The following is a 27475-nucleotide window of genomic DNA, read 5'->3' as shown; positions in this document are numbered from 1 at the left end:
AGAGGATCAATAAGCAGAAAGACATCTGTAAAGGAACCAAATGAAAACTCTGGAATTAAAAGGAACAATAGCTGAAATGAAAAACTCACTAGAGGGGTTTAACAGCAGAAGTCAGCAGGTAGAAGAAAAAAAACAATCAGCAAATCTGAAGACATATCAATTGAGATTAAGCTACCTGAATAACGAAAAAAAAGAGAAAAAGCATGAGCAGAAGTCTCAGAGAACCTCAGGACACTATCAAGTTTCAGTTCAGTTCAGTCGCTCAGTCATGTCCGACTCTTTGCAACCCCGTGAATCGCAGCACGCCAGGCCTCCCTGTCCATCACCAACTCCCGGAGTTCACTCAGACTCACGTCCATCGAGTCCGTGATGCCATCCAGCCAACTCATCCTCTGTCGTCCCCTTCTCCTCCTGCCCCCAATCCCTCCCAGCATCAGAGTCTTTTCTAATGAGTCAACTATCAAGTTTACTAATAACATACATAAAATGGAAATTTCAGAAAGAAGTATAAAAAGAAGCAAAAAGAATATTACAAGAAATAACAGCCAAAAACTTCCAAAATTTTATTTAAAAAAGTAATCTAAACAAAAGCTCAATGAATTCCAACTAGAATAAACTCAGAGAGCCACACTTATCAAACTGTCAAAAACCAGAGAGAGAATCTTCAAGTGACTCATCATGTTTAAGAGATCCTGAACAACCTCAACAACATATTTATCATCAGAAACCAAGGAGGTCAGAGTGCCAAAAGAAAGACTATCAACCAAAAAAGAAAGTAAAGAAAGTGAAATTGCTCAGTCATGTCCGACTCTTTGCAACCCCCTGGACTGTAGCCCACCAGGCTCCTCCATTCATGGGATTCTCCAGGTAAGAATACTGGAATGGGTTGCCATTTCCTTCTCCAGGAGATCTTCCCGACCCAGGGCCTGAACCTGGGTCTCCTGCATTGTAGGCAGACACTTTACCGTCTGAGCCACCAGGGAATATCCAGCAAAGTTATCTTTCAAAAATGAAAGAGAGATTAAGGAATTCCTAGATAAACAAAAACAGTGAATTCATCACTAGCAAACCTGCCTTGCAAGAAGTACTAAAATAAATCTTTCAGGTTGAAAAGTAAAGGTTCTCTTCATGTGTGTTCAAGTTACGAAGTGTCTTTCATGTCAACCTGAAGTGACTGAACAGATATCCATAGAACACCTCACCCAACTGCACTACAGAATACACAGTCTTCTCAAGAATTCTACGTATGTTAGGCCAAGAAACAGGTCTCAAAAATTTCAGAGAGAATGAAATCACATAAAGCATCTTCTCCAATCAAAAAAGAATGAAAAAAAAATCAGTGGCTACAATACATGCTACAATATGGATGAACCTTGAAAGTGTTATGCCAAATGAAATAAGTCAAGTCACAAAAGGATAAACATATGGTTCCACTTATACGTGGTTACCATGAAAAGTCAAATTCATAGAGACGGAGTAGAATAGTGGGTATCAGGGACTATGCAGAGGGGAAGATGGAACTTTAGTGTGCAGAGAGCTTTTTTTAGCGGTTTGTGTTTGGGACAATGAAAAAGTTCTAGAAATGACCAGTGGTGACAGCTGCATAACACTGAGTTTACTCAATGCCACTGAATTGCATACTTAAAAATGCAGAAAATGGTGAATTTCTTACGTGTATTTTACCACAAAGAAAAAAAATGGAAAAGCTTTTATTAGCCTCCCCAGAATGCAAAAAGTAATAATTATCTAACAGTTATCAAGTGTCAGTCACCATCCATACCACCACACATGGTTCCCATACAGTGCTGCCAGGCACTATTAATATGCTGTAGTGACTAGGGAACTGAAGCATGAGGCCGTTCAGTCACTTCCTTAAGGTCACACAGCTAGGAAATAGTGGAACAAGAACCCAATACTTTGGCCACCTGATGCAAAGAACTGTCTCACTGGAAAAGACCCTGCTGTTGGGAAAGACTGAAGGCAGGAGGAGAAGGGGACGACAGAGGGTGAGATGGTTGGATGGCATCACTGACTCATGGGTTTGAGCAAGCTCCGGGAGTTGGTGATGGACAGGGAAGCTGGGCGTGCTGCAGTCCATGGGGTCGCAAAGAGTCAGACACGGCCAAGCGACTGAACTGACTGAAAAACTCAAACCCTGGCAGTCTTTCAGAGACATCAAAGCTTTTATATGTATAGCAAACTGCCTAATTATTCATGTAAATATGAAACAGCAAAAATCAAAGCACAACCTTCCCCTCCAATATTTTAATGTGTATTTGCATTAATGGTAACATTTAATGATACCAGTATACACAAAGCATTTTTATGGATCTTTATCTGGCAGTAAGGCATATCAAATTTTAAACCATACAGTATCAGTATAAAAAATCAGAAAACAACAAGCTTCTAAAGATCATTATCCCTGACAAACACCAATAAGCAAAGGAAGAAACACATCAGAGAAGAGAAAAAGAACAGGCATTTAGAAGTATCTTTGTAAATAGTCTTTCACTCACATAGCTTCCAAGTAAGAAAAAAGACAACATCATAGAGCTCAGGCGCTTTTGGGAACCAGGCGGCAGGCCTTTTGGACATGGTTCCAGACTTCAGGACACAGTACTACTGCTCCTTTTTATCTGGTGCCAATAAAATCAGAATTACCAGCTATCAATCATTCTCTCACACTCATAACTTTTTATAACAGACTGATCCAACAACCCAAGGATTTAATAATAGAACAGTTCATCAATTTTCAAGATAAAGAAAAAACTATACCAACATTTAATAAATTTATCATGCTATGCACTAAGATGGAAAAAAATAAATATACTCTGCCCTCTGAAAACCGGAGAGGTTAATACGGAGTCCTCAAAAATCACAACTGTAATGCCGTGAAAGCACACAACAGGGACACTTAACGGAGCGGGTGTCTTGGGTCAGAAAAGACCTTTCCCCAGGGAAGCAACACTTAGACTGATATTTGGAGAAGAGAAGACAGCTTCCCTGGTGGCTCAGACAGTAAAGAATCTGCCTGCAACACAGGAGCCCTGGGTCAGGTCCCTAGGTCAGGAAGATCCCCTGCAGAAGGGAATGGCAACCCACTCCAGTATTCCTACCTGGGGAATTCTATGAACATGGGAGCCTGGCAGGCTACAGCCCATGGGGTTGCAAAAGAGTCGGACACAGCTTAGCAACTAAAACACAGACAGACACTAATACAGGAAAAACCAGTAGGATTACAGGTTGACACTGCTTCCGTCCTAGGAGGGGTTACTAGTCTTAGCCTAGGTATTTGGCCTTTAATTCACAGGTAGGGATTGTAGATGAGAATTTTGGCCTTTGGTCACAGACTTTAGAGCTCCGATCCTCCTTCCTCTTCCATACGGTAACATTCATATACAGCTAAGACTCATGGAGGGCTGCAGTTTTATTAAAGGTGTCCTGAATAGCTCAGTAAGAAAACTAAAGAGGGTTAGGTATGGAGAGGAACAAAAACACTACTGTTCTTTGATGATACAGTTACCAACACAGGGTCCTCAGGAGAATCTAACATTAGAATTAGAGTTCAGCAAGGTTGCTGAATACAAAACCAGCACACAAACAGCAATTTGTTTCCAATATCCATTGGTTACTGGTGGTTACTAGTTTGTAACCACCATTTGCAAAATGCCTATTTATAAATATGTATCATTCACAATAACAAAAAATCATTTCAAAAATCTAAGAATAAGCCTAATAGAAGACTTTCATGAAAACAATACAACTGTACTGAAAAATATTAGAGTATGTAAGTAGAGATATACACCATAGTTATCCAATAAGATGACAACTATCCCCACTGTAAACCTATAAATTAAATGAAATTCCAATCACAAGTCCAAACAGGGTTTGGGGATTTTTTTTTTTTTTTGCCAGATTTTCTTTGAAGTGAAATAAAATTTGACAAACTGATGTAAAATTCACTAAGAAAGAGAAGGAGCCTTATCAGACATCAAAACTGCTGTAATTAACACAGTATGATAGTGACATGAAAGCAGGCAAATGAGACTACAATACAGACCAAACTCTAGGAATTATCCCATGAATTTAAAACTTCTAAATAAAGTTAAAAACAATCCACAACTAGAAAGATACTTTCAATGCATATTACCAGAACATTAATATCCACTTTATCCGTTAATATCCATTTGATAATTCATTATAAAAAGAACTGCCACACATCAATATAAAATCCAATTTCTACAAGGAAAAAAAAAACTGCAAAGGATACTGAGAAAGATTCACAGAACAGGAGATCAGAATGCAAAGAAGTTCAACTCCACTAAAAATACAGTGATGAAAGTGAAAACTATGAAACTCCATATCCTTCAGAGGGGCAAAAATTAGGGGCTAGATAAAAACAAAAAGTCAGTAAGATGTGGGAAACCATGCTGGTGGGTACAAAGTAGTACCTCTCCTTTGGACTGGAGCTGGTTTTACTCTGTGAGATAAACTGGCACCTATACCCTGTAATCCAGCAAGTCTGGCCCTGGTGTCTGTACCAGATACAGTTACATGGAGACTAGGCATCTATGTACAAGTCTGTTCCTTACAATACTATTACCAAAAGGTAGGACCCAGTCATTTCTCAGCATGAAACTGAGTTCCATTGAACATGGACTACCGAACAGCAGTTAAGAAGAATGAACTAACCTCCATGTGAAAGTGCGGCGCGGAACGGTGCACAAAGGCCTCAGGATAACGGCGGCTTCCAAAGGAGCGGGGAGAGGACGAGGAGAGGAGGATTTTACAGGAAGAGAGAAAGCAAACAAGGGAGGAAGTTAACGTGCTTGCGGCCAGGCACAAAAGTGTTTGCTGTATTACTTCCTGTAAGTTTTTGTATGTTTGAATTATTTCATAATTTATGCTAAATTTTAAGAGATTAGAAATAGCTTAATTATGAACAACAATTTCAGAGGGTACAATGGAAGGAAATAGGAAAGAAATACATAGAAGGCTTTTGTCAAGGCAAACAAGTATAAAACATTTTTAAGATGGTAATTCAAAAGATATGGCCACCTACTGATGAGAACAGGGATGAGAGGCAAGTCTCAGATCTCTTGAGGAAGACAGAAACTGGGCGGGGCTCATGGCCAGACAATTCTGTCTCGCTAGGACAAGATAAAATAAGTCTAATCAGTTTGCTATCTCAGCTCACTTGGCCTGGCATCCCTGTGATTCTCAGTAACTCTATGAAGCATTATGAAAGTGACCGTGCTGAACTTTGACTCTAATAGGTACGAGGCATTCCGCTAGATAATGCAAGGGACAGAAAGAGGTATGTTACCAGTTCTCAGGAAACTGATCACTTAGTGTGAGAGCTATGATGCATACAGAAAGAAAGAAACAAAATCTGACACTTAAGGCCTAAACAAGTGCTACTGGAATTCAGAGGAAAAAAATATCCGTCAGCGTGCTGGGATTTAAAAGAAAGGTTTCACCAGAGCAGTGGAACTCAAACTGAGTTGTGAACGACAGAAAACAATTTAGAAGGTGCAAAACTTGGCCTTCTAGTTCTAGGTAGAAAAAAATGGTAGACCTCCAGGGAGGAAAAAGTAGAGTGCAAGTGCTTGGTAATTTTTGGATCTTCAGCTCAGTTCAGTTCATTTGCTCAGTCATGTCCGACTTTTCGTGATCCCATGAATCGCAGCACGCCAGGCCTCCCTGTCCATCACCAACTCCCGGAGTTCACTCAGACTCACATCCATCGAGTCAGGGATGCCATCCAGCCATCTCATCCTCTGTCGTCCCCTTCTCCTCCTGCCCACAATCCCTCCCAGCATCGGAGTCTTTTCCAATGAGTCAACTCTTCGCATGAGGTGGTCAAAGTACTGGAGTTTCAGCTTTAGTATCATTCCTTCCAGAGAACACCCAGGGCTGATCTCCTTTAGAATGGACTGGTTGGATCTCCTTGCAGTCCAAGGGACTCTCAAGAGTCTTCTCCAACACCACAGTTTCAAACGCATCAGTTCTTTGGTGCTCAGCTTTCTTCACAGTCCAACTCTCACATCCATACATGACTACTGGAAAAACCATAGCCTTGACTAGACGGACCTTTGTTGGCAAAGTAATGTCTCTGCTTTTCAATATGCTATCTAGGTTGGTCATAACTTTCCTTCCAAGGAGTAAGCGTCTTTTAATTTCATGGCTGCAATCATCATCTGCAGTGATTTTGGAGCCCAAAAAATAAAGTCTGACACTGTTTGCACTGTTTCCCCATCTATTTCCCATGAAGTGATGGGACCAGATGCCATGATCTTCATTTTCTGAATGTTGAGCTTTAAGGCAACTTTTTCACTCTCCTCTTTCACTTTCATCAAGAGGCTTTTTAGTTTTGGATCTTAGAAAAACAAAACACTTCGACAATAAACAAACTCTTTACAATCAGTCAATCAATCAGTTTTTACCTACAAACAACAGAATCTATTTCCAGTTAGTCTCATCAGAAAAGGAATTTATTAAAACACTTTAGGTGACACACAGAATTCCCTTTTGCAAAGAGCCAAAGAATCAACTTGGGGGTATACAGCCAGAGAAATACCTGAGTCTCCTCACCAGTTATTCGCACTCTTTGAACCCTTGGTGCCATGAGGGTGAAGCCTCAGACATAAGACTCGCCAGAGAGTTTGCCATACTCCCTGTAAAAGCCCACCGTCTCAGTCCCCAACATCCACGTCAGGAAGCAACCCAAGCAAAAGCGGCTGCCCTGCAGTTCTCCCTTCTGAATTCATGTCTTCCAAAGACGCATCTCATCAGCAGAATCTAGGTCACATGCTCATGTCCTAGATGCAACAGATGTTAGGAAACTGAGTCCTGCCTTCTACAATACTCCAATCAGACCGATTTCTCCAACAGTGAGGGGTTATTTGAAATAAGACCAAATACAGAACAAGTCTTGGCTATCGACCAACATACATATTTATTCCAAACTTCAAGCACCAAACAAGATTCTCAAGCCCGAAAGATTATAACCAAGCCTCGTATGCACAAAACTCTCTCTGTTCCTCAAAGGGAGACGAAACCCAGTCTCAGCAGTTGTTGTGCACAGCTCCAGTATCAGAAGCTACGGGCTATGTCACCCTCCCTTCCGATTTCTTTCAACCTACAGACTAAACGGCAAAGGGGGTGGGAATGGAAAAATAAGTGAAAACATTTTTAAATGCATAAACACACAAAGAAGGAACACTTCAGACGTTCTACAGACATGACCTGGTCTGTAGAGCTGTATGAAGAATTACAGTCACTCTCAGACCTCCATTTGTGAGACCTAAAATTTTTGGTTATACAGATCTGGTAGAGCCCTTAACAGTCTGCCCATCTATTTTAGGACAGAGATTCCATGACCATTTAGCCACAGCCAAAAAGAAGCATTCCTGTCGCTGCATCTCTGATCATCAGGCCAGTCCGGCTACCTCAGGAAAATGACTCCCACTTTGCCTATGAAAGTAAGAGGCATCCTAGACTCCCACCATCTGAAATCAGAAAGACAATTTCAATGAATTAAATGTAGGCAGGTCTCCCAACCACAGACAATAGCAATTACACTGCTTTTCACAGATGTTGGCACTGTCCTGAAAGTATGCTTCACCTTTCGGGTGAGTAAAATGTCCTCTGGACCTCTTAGTGGACAACAGTGGACAGAGAATAAAGAGGTGAATAGGCACAAAGAAAAATCCACTCCATCAGTCCCATGACCCTTGATCTCTTAACTTCTTCCTCTACATATTACCATGAGTTCACAGGCTTTCAACTTTATGAACTATAGGCCAGTGCTGAGACTAATCAAAGAAGCATCAATTATCGATACCTCTCTTGGCTGCTTGACCTGGAACACTGAATCCAGAGTCTCTGGTAATTGCACCATGCCAATACACTCTGCCAAATGTAAAAGTATGTTTCTCTCTCATCATCTATACATAGAACCAACATCTACACACAGAACCAACATCTATATATAGAACCAACATCTATACATATTCCAGTTTTTGCTATGTTGGCAAAAAAAAAAAAGTTACACTGACACGTAATCCCGTTCTTCTCACTTTGACTACCCAAGAGTACAGCATGCTACAGTCTGACTCCAGTTACAGATCTGGAAACCATCAAAATTATGGGAAGGAGTACGAGGACCCTGACGCCCTTTGGAATAGTAACTGTTAGAACCAAGATTTTACAGGTCTTCAAAGAAAACAGCGACAGACTTCTGCCAGCAAGAGAAACTTCATCATGTTTGGAGACTTGACTTGCATTTATAATTCTCTATATAAAGAAAAGGATAAGGCATGTTTCAAAAAAAAGAGGGCCATATGTTATACACTGCTGTTCTATCTCCTGAACTTTTCTTAAAATTAGATAAAAATAAGACCTTCCTATTTTCCATTGCTGTGTATTTAGTACTTATCATTACAGTTTGTACACACCAAGACAAGGCAGCACGACAGTACTCAAATTCAAGAGCAATTAAATTTATGCCCCTAGAGGGCAGCATTTCTCACAGGATAGACAGCTTAAACAAAAAAGGAGTTCCACTGTCCAAGTTCAAGAAATACAGGGTAAACAAGCTTTTGCAAGTTTCTTTCCTGTAAGATGTCTCAGAGTCTTTCACATATCACCGTGCATTATGAATCTTCAACAGACCATTATTACAGTGTACAATATTTCTTCAACCTTAATCACAGAAACCATTCTGCAAGAACCCTCTCTAGTGACTACTTCCACAGAACACATTTGGACAAATTCTCTTATTAAGATAAACCTTACTTCCTTTTTAATTCAGAGACTTGCTCCTCTGGTCTTTAAAACAAGCCTTAAGACATCCCTTTGTATTCACAGATCACAACCAAGAAAGGAATGAACACTGGCATTCGTTTATTTTGCAAAAATGAGAAACATGGATAACTTACTACTTGGCTTGTTCAAAGGATAACAGCTAAAAAAAAGAAGGAAAAAAGTTAGATACGTCCTCTCCTAGATTTAAAAACCACAAAAGAGTTGAGGTATACTTACAAAGGAGTTGTGGTATACTTAATAAAACATTTTCATATTTACCCAATTCAGAATATTCACTAACAATTCATTATCTTTCCATAATCCATGTCAACTGAAACTAAATTTCATAATATAAAGATATGCTGTAAACCTGATGAGACCTTTACATATCTCTATAGATGAAATGTTCCTAATTCTTTGTGAGGGAGCAGTTAAAATAGTTTCCCTTTTTTTGTTGCTGTTTGGTCTTTTCATCTAAGTGATGGAATCGTTTTTAGAATATAGACACGCTCTCATTCTCCAAGTACTCTTGCAGAATACTTGAAGAATATTGCAGAATACTCTCGAATAACAAAGGGGGGAAGGAGAGGGAATGATTTCATATATAATACATGTATCCAAGTGTCTGGTTACTAAGTATCCTTTAATCCATAAACAATGTTTGGAATGTTTTTCTTTTTAAGAAAATGCAAATACAGGCATACCTCAGAGATACTGCAGGCTCAGTTCCAACCCACCACAATAAAGTGAGTATCACAATAAAGCAAGTCACACAACTTGACTGGTTTCCCAGTTCATGTAAAAAAAAGACTGGCTCAAAACTGGGAGTGTGTCAAGGCTGTATACTGGCACCCTCCTTATTTAACTTATATGCAGATTACATCATGCAAAATGCCAGGCTGGATGAATCACAAGCTGGAATCAAGACTGCGGGGAGAACTATCAGTAACCTCAGATATGCAGATGATACTACCCTAATGGCAGAAAATGAAGAGGAACTAAACAGCCTCTTGAGGAGGGTGAAAGAGGAGAGTGAAAAAGCTGGCTTAAAACTCAACATTCATAAAACTAAGATCACGGCATCCAGTCCCATAACTTCATGGCAAATAGGTGGGGAAAAAATGGAAACAGTGGCAGATTTTATTTTCTTGAGCTCCAAAAATCACTGAGGACGGTGAATGCAGCCATGAAATTAAAAGATGCTTATTCCTTGGGAGAAAAGCTATGACAAACCTAGACAGAGTATTAAAAAGCAGACACATCACTTTGTCAACAAAGGCCCAGATAGTCAAAGCTATAATTTTTCCAGTAGTCATATATCGATGTGAGAGTTGGACCATAGAGAAGTCTGAGCACCAAAGAATTGATGCTTTTGGACTGTGGTGCTGTAAGACTTTTGAGAGTCCCTTAGACTGCAAGGAGATCCAACCAGTCCATCCTAAAGGAAATATTCAATATTTTTAATATTCAATATTTCCTGAATATTCATTGGAAGGACTGATGTTGAAGCTACAATACTTAGGCCACATGATGTGAAGAGCTGACTCATTTGAAAAGACCCTGAAGCTGGGAAAGATTGAGGGCAGCAGGAGAAGGGGGCGACAAAGGATGAGATGATTGGATGGTATCAACAACTTAAGAGACATGAGTTTGAGCAAGTTCCAGGAGATGGTGAAGGGCAAGGAAGCCTGCTGTGCTGTAGTCTTTTGGGTTGCAAAGAGTCAGAGACATGACTTGGCAACTGAACAACAACATAAAATTATATTTACACTACAGACTATTAAGAGTGCAATAGTATTATGTCTAAAAAACAACAATGTGCATACCTTAATTTAAAAATACTTTGTTAATAAAAAAATGCAAACCATATCTGAGCCTACAGTGAGCTGTAATCTTTTTGCTGGAGGAGGGGCTTGCCTCCGTGTTAGTAGCTGTTGACTAATTACTATGGTGGCTGCTGAAGGCTTGAGTGTCTGTGGTAATTTCTAAAAATAAAACAGTGAAGTTTGCTGCATTAACTGACTCTTCTTAGAAATGATTTCTCTGTAGCACGCGATCCTGTCTGATCGTATTTTACCCATAGCAGAACTTCTTTCAAAATTGGAGCCAGTCCTCTCAAAGCCTGCCGCTGTTTTATCAACTAAGTTTATGTAATATTCTAAATCCTTTGTTATTTCTACAGTCTTCATCAGGAGTATATTCCATCTCAAGAAACCACTTTCTTTACTCATCCATAAGAAGAAACTTCATGCATGCGTACTCAGTCATGACCAACTCTTTTCAACCCAATAGACTGCAACCTGCCAGGCTCCTCTGCCAAAGGGATTATTCCAGCAAGAATAGTGCAGTGGATAGCCATTTCCTCCTCCAGGGGATCGTCCATACCCAAGATTTAAACTCATGTCTCCTGAATCTCCTGCGCTGCTGGTGGATTCTTTACCACTGAGACATCAGGGAAACCACAGAAGTTACAACCAACAACAGAGAAATGCAAAGGACTATGGTGGTGGTGGTGGGAAGTCGCTTCAGTCGTGTCCGGCTCTGTGTGACCCCAGGGACTGCAGCCCGCCAGGCTCCTCTGTCCGTGGGATTCTCCAGGCAAGAATACTGACATGCGATGCCATACCCTCCTCCAGGGGATCTTCCTGACCCAGGGATGGACCCTGAGTCTCTCATGCCTCCTGCGTTGGCAGGGGGGTTCTTTACCACCAGTGCCATCTGACTGCAGTTCACATCTTCAGGCTCCACTTTGAATTCTAGCTATCTTGCTATTTCTACCACATCTGTTCCTTCTCCACTAAAGGCTTAAACTCCTCCAAGTCACTCATGAGGGCTGGAATCAACTTCTTCCAAAATCCTGTCAATGTTGATATTATAATCTCTTCCCATGAATCACAGTGTTCTTAATGGCATCTAGAATGGTGGATCCTTTCCAGAAGGCTTTTTATATACTTTGCCCAGTTCCGTCAGAGGAATCACTATTTATGAGAGCTATAGACTTATGAGATGTACTTCTTAAATAATAAGAACTGAAATCTCCATTGGTCCTTGATTTATGGGCTGCAGAATGTATGTTGTGTTCCAGGTATAAAAGCATTCATCTCACTGTACACCTCCATGAGACCTCCTGAGTGGCCAGGTGCACTGTCAATGAGCAGCAATGCTGTGAATCTTCTTTCTGGGGAGTAGTCTTCAGTAAACCACGTTGCACAGAGGTGCTGCCATTCAGGCTCTGTTATTCCATTTACACGGCAGAGGCGAGGAGACTGTGCACAGTTCTTCAGGGCCCTACAACTTTCAGAATGGTAAGTGAGCAGTGACGTCAACTCTAAAGTCACCAGTCACACACGACTCTAAGAGGAGAGTTAGCCTGTCCATTTGACGCTTTGAAGCCAAGCACCGGCGTCTCGTCTCTAACTATGAAAGTCTTAGATGGCGTCTTCTAACAAAAGGCTGTTTTGTCTACATTTGAAAGCTGCTGTTTACTGTAGTCACTAATTATCTTAGCTACATCTTCTGGGAAACTCTCTGCTGCTGCTACATCAGCACTGGCTGCTTCACCTTGCGCTTCTGTTAGGGAGACAGGGTCTTTCCTGACATATCTCATGACCCAACCTCTGCTAGCTTCAGACTTTTCTTCTGCAGCTTCCTCACCTCTCGGCCTTCAGGGAATTGAAGAGAGTTAGGGCCTTGCTCTGGATTACGCTTTGGCTTAAGAGAGAGAGTGAATGTTGCGGCTGGTTTGACCTTCTTTCCAGACCACTGCCACTTTCTCCATGGCAGCAGAAAAGCTGTTCCGCTTTCTTATTCGTCCATTCGCTGGAGCAGCACTTTGAATTTCCTTTAAGCACTTTTCCTTTCCCCACACCTCGGCTCACTGACTCCAGAGGCCTAGTCTCCAGCCTGTCTCGGCTTCAGCATGTCTTCCTCACTGTGCTTAATTGTCTCTAGCTTTCGATTTAAAGTGAGAGACAGGCAACTCTTCCTCTTCACTTCAACACTGGAGTCACTGCAGGCTTATCAACTGGCTGATTTCAGTACTGTAGTGTCTCAAGGAATAGTGAGGCCTGAAAAGAGGGAGAGAGGTGGGGGAATGACCAGTCAGTGGGACAGCCAGAACACACAGCATCTATCACTTAAGTTGCCATCTTACAAGGGTGTGGTTTGTGATGCCCCGAAACAATTGCTTCAGGGATCACTGATCACAGATCACTATTACAAACAAAATAATGGAAAGTGTGAAACATCGCAAGGGTTGCCAAGAAGTGACACACAGACGTGAAGTAAGGAAACACTGCTGGGGAAAGGGCACAAGCAGACGCGGCTGACTCAGGGTCGCCACAGACTTTCAACTTGTTTAGAAAACGCACACATGGCATCTGTGGAGCTTAATAAAGCAAAGTGCAAAAGTCAACTCTTTCCAGGATTCTTAATTCATAAGTCCTTCTGGTACGCCTCTTATGATATTAGCATTATCCAAAAAAGACTAATTCTTGATCTCAAGTCATCAAAATATTTTAAGCAAGTATATAACCAACTCTCAAAGTTTCATTTCCAATATATTAGTCATTGGCTGCATATACTAGTGAACATCTAAACTGTGACTAGCATTACTGAATAACTGAATTTTTATTTAATCATAATTTTATCTAAATGTAAAAGCTGAAGTGATATAAAGTGTCTATTAAAGAAAACTTTATTGTTTTGATCTAAATAGCATCAATTAACTATTAAACTGTAATCTTTTTTCTACATATTAATAGTAGTGTAACGCATTTGCTTAAAGTTTTTTTGCAAAGATCACAAGTTGCAGTGAAGCCTATGTAAATCATAACTGATAGTCAAATGGAGATACTTTTTCATTTTAATTTTTATTTTTAAAATTTTAATATATTTTGAATATAATTCTTTTCTTTTTTTTTAAATGGATGAAAGGTTGGTGAGGTGAACAAAAATTTTAAATGAAAACAAAGGCATTCTACTTATGAAGAATCAAGTAAAGATACAAAAGTTAGTGCTGCAACTAGAACAATCAGTGAGACTGGAAGAAGGTAATCCACAATTCTAACATGAGTAATAATCACAATTAGCTGCAGTAGAGCAAAATTTAAAAGTTGCTTCCTGCGTAGAAAACTTTTCAAACCAAAAGGTGGACAAAATTAAGACACATTTTCAGCAATTTTTATAAGAGGTTTCCTAAGTCAAAATAGAAGCAACAAAGTTAGTCACCTGGTGCAAGAATTAAGAGTCCCACAGACATTTTTAAAAGATTGTATAAGGACCTGGGCTTATGACTCTGGCAAGCTATAAAATGTGTTGAATTCTAAGAAATAAAGGAGAGAAAGAAAGGGGGGGAAAGAGGGAGAAAACCAAATTTAAGTGGAGAGAAAGTAATCATTTCAATTACAGGCATTTTGTTAGAGGAATACTAAAAAGGGTATCTTACCAAAAGTGAAAGGTCTTCATTTAAGCCACAAAACAACTGTTTATCATATGGAAGACCATTCTAACAATATCAAAAATCAATAGAGTTTGAGAAATTACTTTTCTTTTACCTTTAGATTAACCATGTGATACAAAAGACACTGCCAAATTAAAATTTTAGACATTTTGTTTGAAAGGACTTCCAAATTTAATAAGAAATGTCAATATATAGTTTTAAAAAATCAAAATTATGGCACAGACTGTTTCTAAAATTTTACATCTGTCAAAGAATTTCAGCTATATATTAAAAAATTAGTTTCTATCTCAACAGACAGCTCCAGCCATATGAGGTCAAAAATTCAGTTACTGGAATTTTAAAAGAAACCAATGCTTCTCTTATTGTTTTGTTCCACCATATGATATACATTAAAAATATTTGTGTTTAGCTTTCTAAAGTTAACTATGAAAAGTGTCATGGATTTAAGTGTTTAAAATTGTTAAGTGTGTACACACAAATGATATGAATCCTAGCCAATTTGCATAGCTGTTGAAAAAACAGAAGACAATACATTTAATAATCTTGTATTATTTGTCAGTGATTGAGTAATGGAAGAATTTCACAAAGGTTTACTGTATTACTGTATTAACTCTTATTCAAAAAATATTGCTTTAGATTCAATAATCAGAGACAAAATAGTAGTATTTATTATGTTTTTTTCATCAATATCTCACTATATGTAAATAAGCTTAATCTGAGTATCAAAAAGTTATTTATGACCTAGCTATAAGGTATGGAAATCTGTGCTGAAGCTGAAAGTTTTCATAAAACAAATCAATAAAGATTTTACATTTTTCCATAACATGAATCAATAGACAGAATATTTTAGTTACAATGGACAACGTGTGAAAACTGCAAAAATAACAAGAAATAGTTGAACACTTTGATACTGACCGAATTTAGAGTTGCTTTTCAATTTATGCAATATCCTTCAGAAATCTGCTGTTAGTAGTGAATTGACACAAGACTTAGTGAATTTGCTTAGTTTGAGTAGCACAGTTTTGAAACTGTTAAGCTTTTGCTTCAAAGTCTAATGAATTCTACTTAAAAAAAAGGAAACAGTTTTATCAGTTTGGATGTAAATACTAAAAGAAATTCATTTTTCAGCAGTTAAGTTCAGATCCTGAAGGGCTTTCCTGATATCTCAGCTGGTGAAGAATCCGCATGCAATGCAGGAGGCCTGAGTTTGACTGTGGGGTGGGGAAGATCCTCTGCAGAACGGAAAGGCTACCCACTCCAGTACTCTGGCCTGGAGAAATTCACGGACTGCATGACCCATGGGGTCGCAAAGAGCAGACACAGCTGAGCGACTTTCACTTTCAGGCACTGAAAAGCATAAATTTGTTTGGAACAACTTAGGTATGTGAGTCTACTTTTTCAATCATAAATTTTACAAACTCTAAACAAAGACCAAATATTTCTGATTAAAATTTGGTGATCGAATCAAATAAAACACCCAGCAGGTTTTGGAGAATCAATCCAAAAAAAAAGGCAAAATATCTCAATATTTTATATTATTTACATGTTAAGATGATAATATTTGAGATGTCAGATTAATTAAAATATATTAATCTTTTCTCCTTTTTAAAATGAGGCTCCTAGAAACTTTTAAATTGCATATGTGGCTCAAATTATATTTTTATCACACAGTGATATTCTACGCAAGATTAACTAAAGATGAACAACATTAACTTCTTACAAGAAGAGCACATTCTTTAGGACGTCACTATCAACACCTGAAAATTCACCCTGAAGTTCACATTACAATAGCCCATCACAATACATGCACAACTCACTATTCAAAAAATAGTGCTGGGACAACCAAATTTCCACACATGAATGAAGTTCATCCCTACTTCACATCATGTGCAAATGATAGCTCAAATGGACCAAAGATCTAAATTTAAGAGCTAAAAACCACACAACTGTTACACAAAGACATGTAAACATATATGGTCTTGGACTGATACACTCATCACAGTGGATTTTTAGATATGATACCAAAGTACAAGCAACAGCAACAACAAAAAGATAAAATGCCTTCATCAAACTTAAAACTATCATACATCAAGGTATTATTAATAAAGTAAAAAGATAACCTACCAAATGGCTAAAAATATTTGTAAGCCATGTATATTAATAATGTTTAATATCTATAATATATAAAGAATTCCAATAACACAACAACAAAAAGAGAACCCAATTTTTAAATGGGCAAAAGATTTGAACAGATATTTCTCTAAAGGAGATTTAAATGGCCAAATAAGCATATGAAAAAATGCTTTACATGGTTAGTCACTAAGGAAATGCAAATCAAAATCATAGCTTCACAGATATTAAGATAGCTATAAATATTTTTAATTTTTAACAAATTTTTTAAAGGGAAAAAACACTAGTTTTAGCGAGGATATGGAGAAACTATACACTGTTGGTGGGAATGTATACCAGTGCAGCCACTGTAGGCAACAGTTTGGCAGTTTCTCAAGAAGACAAACAAAATCACCATATGACTTGAAATTCCATTTCTAGCTGGTCAGGAAGCAGCAGTTAGAACTGGGCATGGAACAACAGACTGGTTCCAAATAGGAAAAGGAGTACCTCAAGGCTGTATATTGTCACCCTGCTTATTTAACTTCTTTGCAGATTACATCATGAGAAACGCTGGACTGGAAGAAACACAAGCTAGAATCAAGATTACCGGAAGAAATATCAATAACCTCAGAGATGCAGGTAACACCATCCTGATGGCAAAAAGTGAAGAAGAGCTGAAGAGCCTCTTGATGAAAGTGAAAGACGAGAGTGAAAAAGTTGGCCTAAAGCTCAACATTCAGAAAACGAAGATCATGGCATCTGGTCCCGTCACTTCATGGCAAATAGATGGGGAAACGGTGACAGACTTTATTTTGAGGGGCTCCAAAATCACTCCAGATGATGACTGCAGCCATGAAATTTAAAGATGCTTACTCCTTGGTAGGAAAGTTATGACCAAACTAGACAGCATATTGAAAAGCAGAGACATCATTTTGCCAACAAAGGTCTGTCTAGTCAAAGCTATGGTTTTTCCAGTAGTCATGTATGGATGTGAGAGTTGGACCATGAAGAAGGCCAAGCACCAAAGAATTGATGCTTTTGAACTGTGATGTTGGAGAAGACTCTTAGGACTCTTCTGGACAGCAAGGAGATCCAACCAGTCAATCCTTAAGGAGATCAACCCTGAATATTCACTGGAAGGACTGATCCTGAAGCTGAAACTCCAACACTTTGGCCACCTGATGGAAAAAGCTGACTCACTGGAAAAAGACTCTGATGTTGAGAAAGCATGAGGGTAAAGGAGAAGGCGGGGGCAGAGGATGAGACGGTTGGATGGCATCACCAACTCAATGCACATGAGTGTGAGCAAACTCCAGGAGATGATGGACGACAGGGAAGTCCGGCATGCTGCATGCACCCCATGGGGTCACAGAGAGTTGGACATGACATGGAGATTGAACAGAGAAAAAATAAACCCAGGAGTTGAGAAAAGGGGCTCTAACACCAACATTCATTACAGCTTTATTCACAATAGCCAAAAAAGTTGAAAATAACCCAAGTATACACCAACAAATGAATGGATAAACAAAATATGATATACACACCAAAGACTACTATTCAACTATAAAAAGAAGTTCTGATATAAATGCTACAACAGGGGTGGACTCTGAAGTCATTACGTTAAGCGAAATAAGTCAGACACGAAAGGTCAGCTACTGCACGAACCTCCACTTAAGTGAAGTATCTAGAACGGACAAGTTCATGGAGACAAAAAATTTGAGGTTACCAGATTCAGGGAAGGGAGGAGAGAATAGAGAGTTAAACTTCAAAATATCTCAACACCCCTACAAACTAAGTAAAACAGATAATACAACACAGAACTCAGCCTCCAACAAAATCCAAAACAAATTATAGAAATATAGACAACAGTGTTTCTCCTGTATCAGGATCACCTGAAGGGCTTCTTAACAGACTGCTTCCTCTGGGTGGATCCTAAGAAGCTTACATTTCTAACTAGTTAAGCCTACTAATGATAAGGGACCACACTTTGAGACTCACTGATAAAGACAATTTAAAGATAAATTCAAGATGAAACCAAAGGACACTATGAATGAATTCTGTGAGCCAAAACAACACAGTCTAAGAACATAAGGTTCTAATGCCTCCCTTAATTAAAAAAGCTCAAATATCTAGGAGCTGATGGCTTGTAAATTATGCTTCACATTTTGTTCTTTTCCAACCTTCTTGAAACTGCAAATTTAAAATTATGGTCTGTGACAAGGATCTAATGTATATTGTATAAGAGCAAACACTTATTTTAGAAGTTAAGTGATGAGCAAAGACTGAAATCTTTTGTGATATTGTAAACTCTAATAAAAAATATACCCTGGAAAGACGGTTAACACACCTTGTATAAGTGAACTAGGCCAGTACTTAAGGCAAAGGCGAGATTTTTCTTCAGAACAAGTTGATACCACTATACTAAACAGAACCAAATCTCTTACGATTATACAGTGGAAGTGACAAATAGATTCAAGGGGCTAGGCCTGACAGAGTGCCTGAAGAGCTATGGACGGAGGTTCCTACCACTGTACAGAAGGCAGGGATCAAGACCATACCCAAGAAAAAGAAATGCAAAAAAGGCAAAATGGTTGTCTGAGGAGGTCTTACAAATAGCTGTGAAAAGAAGAGAAGTGAAAAGCAAAGCAGACAAGGAAATATATACCCATTTGAATGCAGAGTTCCAAAGAATAGCAAGGAGAGATAAGAAAGCCTACCTCAGTGATCAGTGCCAAGAAATAGAGGAAAACAATAGAATGGGAAAGACTAGAGATCTCTTCAAGAAAATTAGAGATGCCAAGGGAACATTTCATGCAAAGATGGGCTCAGTAAACGACAGAAATGGTATGGATCTAACAGAATCAGAAGATATTAAGAAGAAGTGGCAAGAATACACAGAAGAACTGTACAAAAAAGATCATGACCCAGAAAATCACAATGGTGTGCTCACCCAGAGCCAGATATCCTGGAATGTGAAGTCAAGTGGGCCTTAGGAAGCATCACTACAAACAAAGCTAGTGGAGGTGATGGAATTCCAGTTAGGCTATTTCAAATCCTGAAAGATGATGCTGTGAAAGTGCTGCACTCAATATGCCAGCAAATTTGGAAAACTCAGCAGTGGCCACAGGACAAGTAAAGCTCAGTTTTCATTCCAGTCCCAAAGAAAGGCAATGCCAAAGATTATGTTCAAATTACCGCACAAGTGCACTCATCTCACATGCTAGTAGGAGAAGGAAATGGCAGCCCACTCCAGTGTTCTTGCCTGGAGAATCCCAGGGACGGGGGAGCCTGGTGGGCTGCCGTCTATGGGGTCGCACAGAGTATGGCACGACTGAAGCAACTTAGCAGCAGTAGCAGTAGCAGCACATGCTAGTAAAGTAATGTTCAAAATTCTCCTAGCCAGGCTGAAACAGTGCATGAACCATGAACTTCCAGATGTTCAAGCTGGATTTAGAAAAGGCAGAGGAACCAGAGATCAAATTGCCAATATCTGCTGGATCATCAAAAAAACAAAAGAGTTCCAAAAAAACATCTACTTCTGCTTTATTGAATATGCCAAAGCCGTTGACTGTATGGATCATGACAAACTGTGGAAAATCCTTAAAAAGATGGGAATACTAGACCACCTGACCTGCCTCTTGAGAAACCTATATGCAGGTCAGGAAGCGTTAGAACTGGACATGGAACAACAGACTGGATCCAAATAGGAAAAGGAGTACGTCAAGGCTGTATATTGTCACCCTGCTTATTTAACTTATATGCAGAGTACATCATGAGAAACACTGGGCTGGAGGAAGCACAAGCTGGAATCAAGATTGCCAGGAGAAATATCAATCACCTCAGATATGCAGATGACATCATCCTTATGGCAGAAAGTGAAGAGGAACTCAAAAGCCTCTTGATGAAAGTGAAAGAGGAGAGTGAAAAAGTTGGCTGAAAGCTCAACATTCAGAAAACGAAGATCATGGCATATGGTCCCATCACTTCATGGGAAACAGACGGGGAAACAGAGGAAACAGTGTCAGACTTTATTTTTTGGAGCTCCAAAATCACTGCAGATGGTAATTGCAGCCATGAAATTAAAAGATGCTTACTCCTTGGAAGAAAAGTTATGAGCAACCTAGATAGCATATTCAAAAGCAGAGACATTACTTTGCCAACAAAGGTCCATCTAGTCAAGGCTCTGGTTTTTCCTGTGGTCATGTATGGATGTGAGAGTTGGACTGTGAAGAAAGCTGAGTGCCGAAGAATTGATGCTTTTGAACTGTGGTGTTGGAGAAGACTCTTGAGAGTCCCTTGGACTGCAAGGAGATCCAACCAGTCCATTCTAAAGGAGATCAGCCCTGGGATTTCTTTGGAAGGAATGATGCTGAAGCTGAAACTCCAGTACTTTGGCCACCTCATGCCAAGAGTTGACTCATTGGAAAAGACTCTGATGCTGGGAGGGACTGGGGGCAGGAGGAGAAGGAGAAGACAGAGGATGAGATGGTTGGATGGCATCACTGACTCGATGGACATGAGTCTGAGTGAACTCCGGGAGTTGGTGATGGACAGGGAGGCCTGGAGTGCTGCGATAGAGTCGGACACGACTGAGCAACCGAACTGAACTGAACTGAACTGAACTGATGGTTTACTTGCTAAGTCTTGTCAAACTCATTGCAACCCCATGGACTGTAGCCTGCCAGGTTCCTCTGTCCATGGGATTTCCCAAGCAAGAATACCGCAGTGGATTGCCATTTCTTCCTCCAGGGGATCTTCCTGACCCAGGGGTTGAACCCTCATCTCTTGCATTAACAAACAGAATAAAGCCTGGAGATTAGATAACAGTATTATGTCAACATTAATTTCCTGATTTTCATGACTGTCATTGTGTAAGATGTTAACATTTGGGAAATCTGGATGAAGGCTGTATGGGAAGTCTTTGTACCATTTCTGTGATTTTTTTTTTTCCTCAGTTTGAAAAAAAAAAAAAGTAGAACAACCTATTAAACAAAGTTAATAAATCAGAACACAGTCTTGTTTTTATATCAAATTATTAATGTATCTGTGAAGAAACTATAATGGTTGACCCAGACTTTCATGGGAATAATAAACAAAATAACATGTTCTAGGGTAGATACAGAGGTCAAATAACTTAAACTACTATTGCTTCTTGCTAAAAGAAAGAGGAGGTAAAGAAAAGCCAATAAAAATCAGAAATAATCTTATATAATGCCTGCCCAAATTTTTTACAATAGTAGTGTTCAGCTGGGAGCAGTTCTATCCCCTTAATAACTGCTGAAGTAGCTTTGTGAATCAGTAACTATACACAGTTGTAGCACAATGACACCACAATGGAGAAGGAGACCAGAAAATCATGGGACTATCCCACCAATGGACTGGCTTATCCAAAATACCAACAGCACCCTTACTGACACATGCTCCCTATGGGACAGTAAAGAATGTGACAGTGGGCCACAAGGAAGAGTGCATTTGTTACAGCTGTTAAACGTCAGCCTGAGAGGCCCCGGGCTGCAGAACCTCCTGCTCGGGAAGGTTAAAGTGCTTGTCATAAAGTCACACATCCAACTAGACAATTAGCTGTGATTTAAACTGTAGTCCCCTATTGTCCCTCAAGTATGAAGGGGGGAAAATGTAAAGAAACATTCTCAACACTCATGAGTGAGTAGCATAAAGATGTTCACTGCAGCATTTTTTCATACTTAAAAAAAAAAAACTAGATACAACTTAAATGTCCAGTTGTTAAATTATAACATACCTCATCATTTTGCTGGAAGAGCTGGAAAAAGTTTAACAGCTCTCTTGTTCATAAACATTAAGTTATAGGGTATAGTTTTTCTGAACTTCTATCAGAGCCAACAAGGAATTTTCATCTCTAATGAACTCACCTTTCACACAAAGTTGTGCGAGTGTATCTGTAGTACTAAATTCCTAGAAGTATAACTCCTGAGTCAAGGGGCACATGAACTTTATTTCCACACGTCAAACTGCTCTCCAAAGAGGCCGCATAAATTTACACTCCCAACAACAGGGGAAGCAGCGCAAAGCAGTGTGAGAGATCCAGGTCAAGTCTAATAAGGGACAAGAGTAGAACTAGACCTTTTGTAACTAAAAGAAAAATACTGAGAAAGCTCTGAGCTTGACCTGAGATGATGTTAAGGGGCACTTAAATAAAATTAAAAAGACACTGATTGGGAAAAAAAATGAAACTTTCAGGACTATACTCCATGGGTTCAGTCTTTTTAGTAAAGGCTAACCCCCACAAAGCCTCTTTATATTAGCATTTGTTTTAATTTTTAAATTACTTTTACGCAAAGAGTAAAACAATGAACAGTTGTTGTTCTTGTTGCCAAATGATTAGAAAGTTGTTGCAACATAAATTACCAAATCAGCCATCTTTTCCCTTCCCAATTTGAAATGCTGCCTGTGATAAAGACCTACGTAAACTAGGCTCTCTTTTTAAGTACTTTCTTCAAATTCATCCTACAGTGTTTTTACTATCATTTCAGGATACTTCTTAATATCAGAAATCGTTCTGAAAATTAAAAAGCACACTTGCCGGCTTCAAAATGCAAAGCTTTCTTAAAGGCTGCTGCTGCTGCTGTCGCTTCAGTCGTGTCTGACTCTGTGCGACCCCATAGACAGCAGCCCACCAGGCTCCCCCATCCCTGGGATTCTCCAGGCAAGAGCACTGGAGTGGGTTGCCATGTCCTTCTCCAGTGCATGAAAGTGAAAAGTGAAAGTAAAGTCGCTCAGTCGTGTCCGACTCTTGTGACCCCATGGACTGCAGCCCACCAGGCTCCTCTGTCCATGGGATTTTCCAGGCAAGAGTGCTGGAGTGGGGTGCCATCGCCTTCTCCTTTTCTTAAAGGACTGATCCCCAAAATAAAGTTTGGAATTCTATTATTTCTCTCCAGAAAGAAGCTGGCATGACTTATCTCCCCTTTCGTTCATCAAATGCAATACAGATAAACAGAAAGGTCAGGAGCCCTGTTAAAACCAGAAACATGTATATTAGCAACCTGACCTTGCACTGGTTGCGTGACCATGGACAATTACTTAAAATTCCTGATCCTTCATTTTTTCATTTGTAAACAAAGTCCAAAAGTCCATTAATGGTCTCCTTTTTCCCATTTATATTCTCTTATCTCTTTTTCTAAGTATAGGTAATCAAATTTCAAATGGATACACCATGCGCTAGTAACTTCACTTTGAAGAAATTATTTTGCAAGGAAAAAAAAGAGACTTCTCAATGTATTATTATGAAAAGATGTCTAGGATATACTGTGACTTTTTCTCATAGTTTGTATACGTTCTTTTACTGTGAAATGGGAGAGGACGCCACTATACATCTGTGTGTGTGTGTGTGTGTGTGTGTGTGTGTGTGTACGTGCACGCGGCACATGAAGACACTCTGGGAATAATTTTTAAGTGGATGTAAAAGCATTTTATCTTTACTATTTCAGACATGTTAAAAGTAGAAAAACACTGACTCTATCTAGATAAGGGGGAAAAACACTGATGGCCCCCCAAAAATAATTGCTAATAGTACTAACCAGAAAATGAATGATCTGAATGAGTTCCAAGTATCAGAGGCTGATTCAAACCCAGGAAAGGAAAATTCTCTGTTTTACTATGTTTCTCTTTGCTCTGTTCTAATAAGTTGCCTTTCTAAAATTCTCCAAACTATCTACCTATCTAAATCTGTCAATGAAATTGTCATTCTCAAAAATTTACATTACTTTAAAATGAATTCAACTGACAAATTTTTATATATATATATAGTCTAAATAATCTATCATCCATAAGTAGCACAGATTTTAGAAATAGTAAAGCACAACACAATGGAAAAGAAAGTAGCCTAAGGACACACTTTGTAAGAGTTTTAACACAGCTAAGTATCTCGAATTATGTTGTATAACCAATAGGGAGCCACCTCCAAGAATGAAGGATGATATGAAGAAAGCAATGTTCTTGGAGAATGAGAATGACTGTAATCTCAAAACCTAGGGGATTATTTGTAATATCAGAAAATTGGAAACAACCCAAATGTCCATCAACTGACGAACAGATAAACAAAATGCAGTTGGCTATCCCCATACAATGGGATACTATCCAGCCATAAATAAGAATGAAGTATTGATACATGGTACAACACAGAAGAACCTTGAACAGTATGCTAAGTGAAATAAGCCAAACACAAAAGGCCGTATATTATATGACTCCACTTATATGAAATGTCCAAAGTAGGCAAATTCACAGAAACAGAAAGTAGGTTGGTGGTTGCCACAAACTGGGGAGAAGGAAAATGGCAACAGGCTGCTAATGGGCAAGGGGTTTCTTTTGCGGTGACTAGAATGCTATATGCTTAGACAGTATGATGGGTGCAAAACTTCAGGAATATACTAAATCCCACTACACTGTATATGTTTCAAACGGTAAATTTTCTGCTATGTGAATTATATCTCAGTAACAACAACAACAACAACAACAAAAGCCAGGGGCAGGGATGTAAAAGGCTGTAGGCAGGAAAAATAGAAGGCAACTCTATTTGTTTAGTCCCGAGCACATAAAAGCCGTCAGGGTTTCTAGTATTAACCACAATCTCAGGAGCAGCATTCAGGCAACTGTGTTCCTCCAGAGTCACACTCAGAGGACCTGTCGTAGGGCACAGCCTGGGACTGCGAACGAAGAAATGTAAGCAGAGGCAAGAGGACTGCTGACGATTCTTAGTAAATGTCTGAGTATGAAGAGGAGGAAAATAAAACAAAGGAGGAATCTATTTTCTCTTTGGTTTAAAGTGAAACATGCATAAAGAGGAAATTCAACAAAAGTCTAATATTTGTTATCTTTAGACTGAAGAATAAAGGCAATTTTTAGTCTCTTATCCAGACTTTTCCAAATTTTCAACAATGAGATTACATATATAATGAAGAAAATGTATAAAAATACATTTGCCCTTATAAACTAACAACTTTGTATCTCAACCACAGAAACCGTTCTGTAACACTCAAGCCCTAACTTACTAAAGAGTGAAGCTTCGTTAAAGCCAATTTCTTATGGATTCCACATACTACTGTTAGGTAGGTAGAATAGGGAAAAGGAGTCCCAAATGGCGGTGGCTAAAAGACAAGGAAGGGAAAAGCCCGCAAAAAAAAGAACAAAAGAAGGTCCGAGGACCAGAGTGAAGACTTCAGGTAGAACCAACAGCACTCCTGGCTAAGCCCAGTTTGCACAGGGCAGGCGGGGGGGGGGGGGGGGCATGTAAGAGGAGGGGCCGAAGCGCCTGCGCTCTCTCTTTCTCTCCTGCGTGCATGCGCTCCTCTCTCTCCCCCCCCCTCTCTCTCCTCCACTCTCTTGCCTTCTCTCTCTCTCTCTCCCTCTCTCCCCTCCACTCTCTTCTCTTCTTTCTCTCTCCCCCTCTCTCTCTCCTCCACTCTCTTCTCTTCTTTCTCTCTCTCCCCCTCTCTCCCCTCCACTTTCTTCTCTTCTTTCTCTCTCTCCCCCTCTCTCTCCCCTCCACTTTCTTCTCTTCTTTCTCTCTCTCCCCCTCTCTCTCCTCCACTCTCTTCTCTTCTTTCTCTCTCTCTCCTCCACTCTCTTCTCTTCTCTCCCCCCTCCACTCTCTTCTCTTCTCTCTCTCCTCCTCTCTCTTCTCTCTCTCCTCCTCTCTTCTCTTCTTTCTCTCTCTCTCCCTCTCTCCCCCCTCCAGTTTGTTCTCTTCTTTCTCTCTCTCTCCCCCTCTCTCTCCTCCACTCTCTTCTCTTCTTTCTCTCTCTCTCCTCCACTCCACTCTCTTCTTTCTCTCTCTCCTCCACTCTCTTCTCTTCTCTCCCCCCCTCCTCCACTCTCTTCTCTTCTTTCTCTCTCCCTCTCTCTCTCCTCCACTCTCTTCTCTTCTCTCTCTCCCCCCCCTCCTCCACTCTCTTCTTTCTCTCTCTCCCCCTCTCTCTCCTCCACTCTCTCTTCTTCTTTCTCTCTCTCCCCCTCTCTCTCTCCTCTTCTTTCTCTCTCTCCCCCTCTCTCTCTCCTCCACTCTCTCCTCTTCTTTCTCCCTCTCTCCCTCTCTCTCCTCCACTCTCTTTTCTTTCTCTCCCCACCCCCCACTCTCTTCTCTTCGAGTCTTTGGGTTGGCATGCCCTCACGCTTTGAGGATGGATTCTCCTGCTATCTTCTAAATAAAACAGAGCTGTAACACTGATGTGCCTAAGAGCTATAACACGGTTTGTCCAAGACCCGAGAGCTGTGACGCGCCGAGGGTTTTAATGTCCGTCGCCCCAAGTCTTTGTTGTGACGAGACAAAGAGCCGAGGAACATACACTTGCGTGACACTACTGTCTCTAACAAGAAAACCAAAAAGAAGTTCATAATCCACATCTGTGCTGTTCAGTGAGCACTCGAAACACGGCTAAGCCCACAATGAGATGTAGTGTAAGTATAAACTATACACCAGATCACGAAGAATTAGTACTGAAGCAAAAATGTGAAACACTGAATAAGTTTTCATAGTTTTCATATTGATCACATGTTGAAAACATCATTTTGATATATTATGTTAAATAAAATGTATTATTACAAGTAATGTCACCTGTTTCTTTTCAGTTTCTTTAATATAGCTGCTAGATTGTTTATATATTTGGCTTACATTTCTATTAGACAATGCTGTATTAAATGGCAGCTAAATGAGCTTTCTGAAGGCTTCATGAGTCCTTCCTCAATTCCCTCTTTCTCAAGAAAAAGAAGAAAGACTTTTCCCAGAATGTTCCCCACACCGGAAAACACCGCAGACACCAAGCAACATAAAACAAGCAACAATCCTAAGAAGTGACGAGGAGGAAAAACTCTAATGTTTCCTAAAATTCAAATTGTACTATATGAATCTTAAGAAAAACTGAGATAAGCACATTTTGAGATTCCTTTGAGAGTTAGGACTATCCTGAAAGTTTCAGATATAAATAATAACAAAGGGAAATATGTTAGGACTTAGGACTTCTAGCTGAAAACTGCTTCTGTTTATGGTCCTTACAAAGAGAGTAAGTAGAAAGTGGACCCGGGAGCCGTGCAAGCACACGTGTGGTTTAGGCAGCCAAGCAT

The 27475-nt window shown here is 39.7% G+C and overlaps 1 pseudogene; it reads right to left on the bottom strand.

The window, feature by feature from the left end:
• Positions 1-166: 166 nt before the first annotated feature.
• On the bottom strand, positions 167-27475 carry LOC138094044 (tigger transposable element-derived protein 1-like; annotated as a pseudogene).

The sequence above is a fragment of the Capricornis sumatraensis genome, chromosome 17 (genome assembly GCF_032405125.1).
Source record: "Capricornis sumatraensis isolate serow.1 chromosome 17, serow.2, whole genome shotgun sequence".
NCBI classification, from domain to species: domain Eukaryota; kingdom Metazoa; phylum Chordata; class Mammalia; order Artiodactyla; family Bovidae; genus Capricornis; species Capricornis sumatraensis.
The sequence above is the reverse complement of the archived record's forward strand: the minus strand, read 5'-3'. Positions and strand labels throughout refer to the sequence as shown.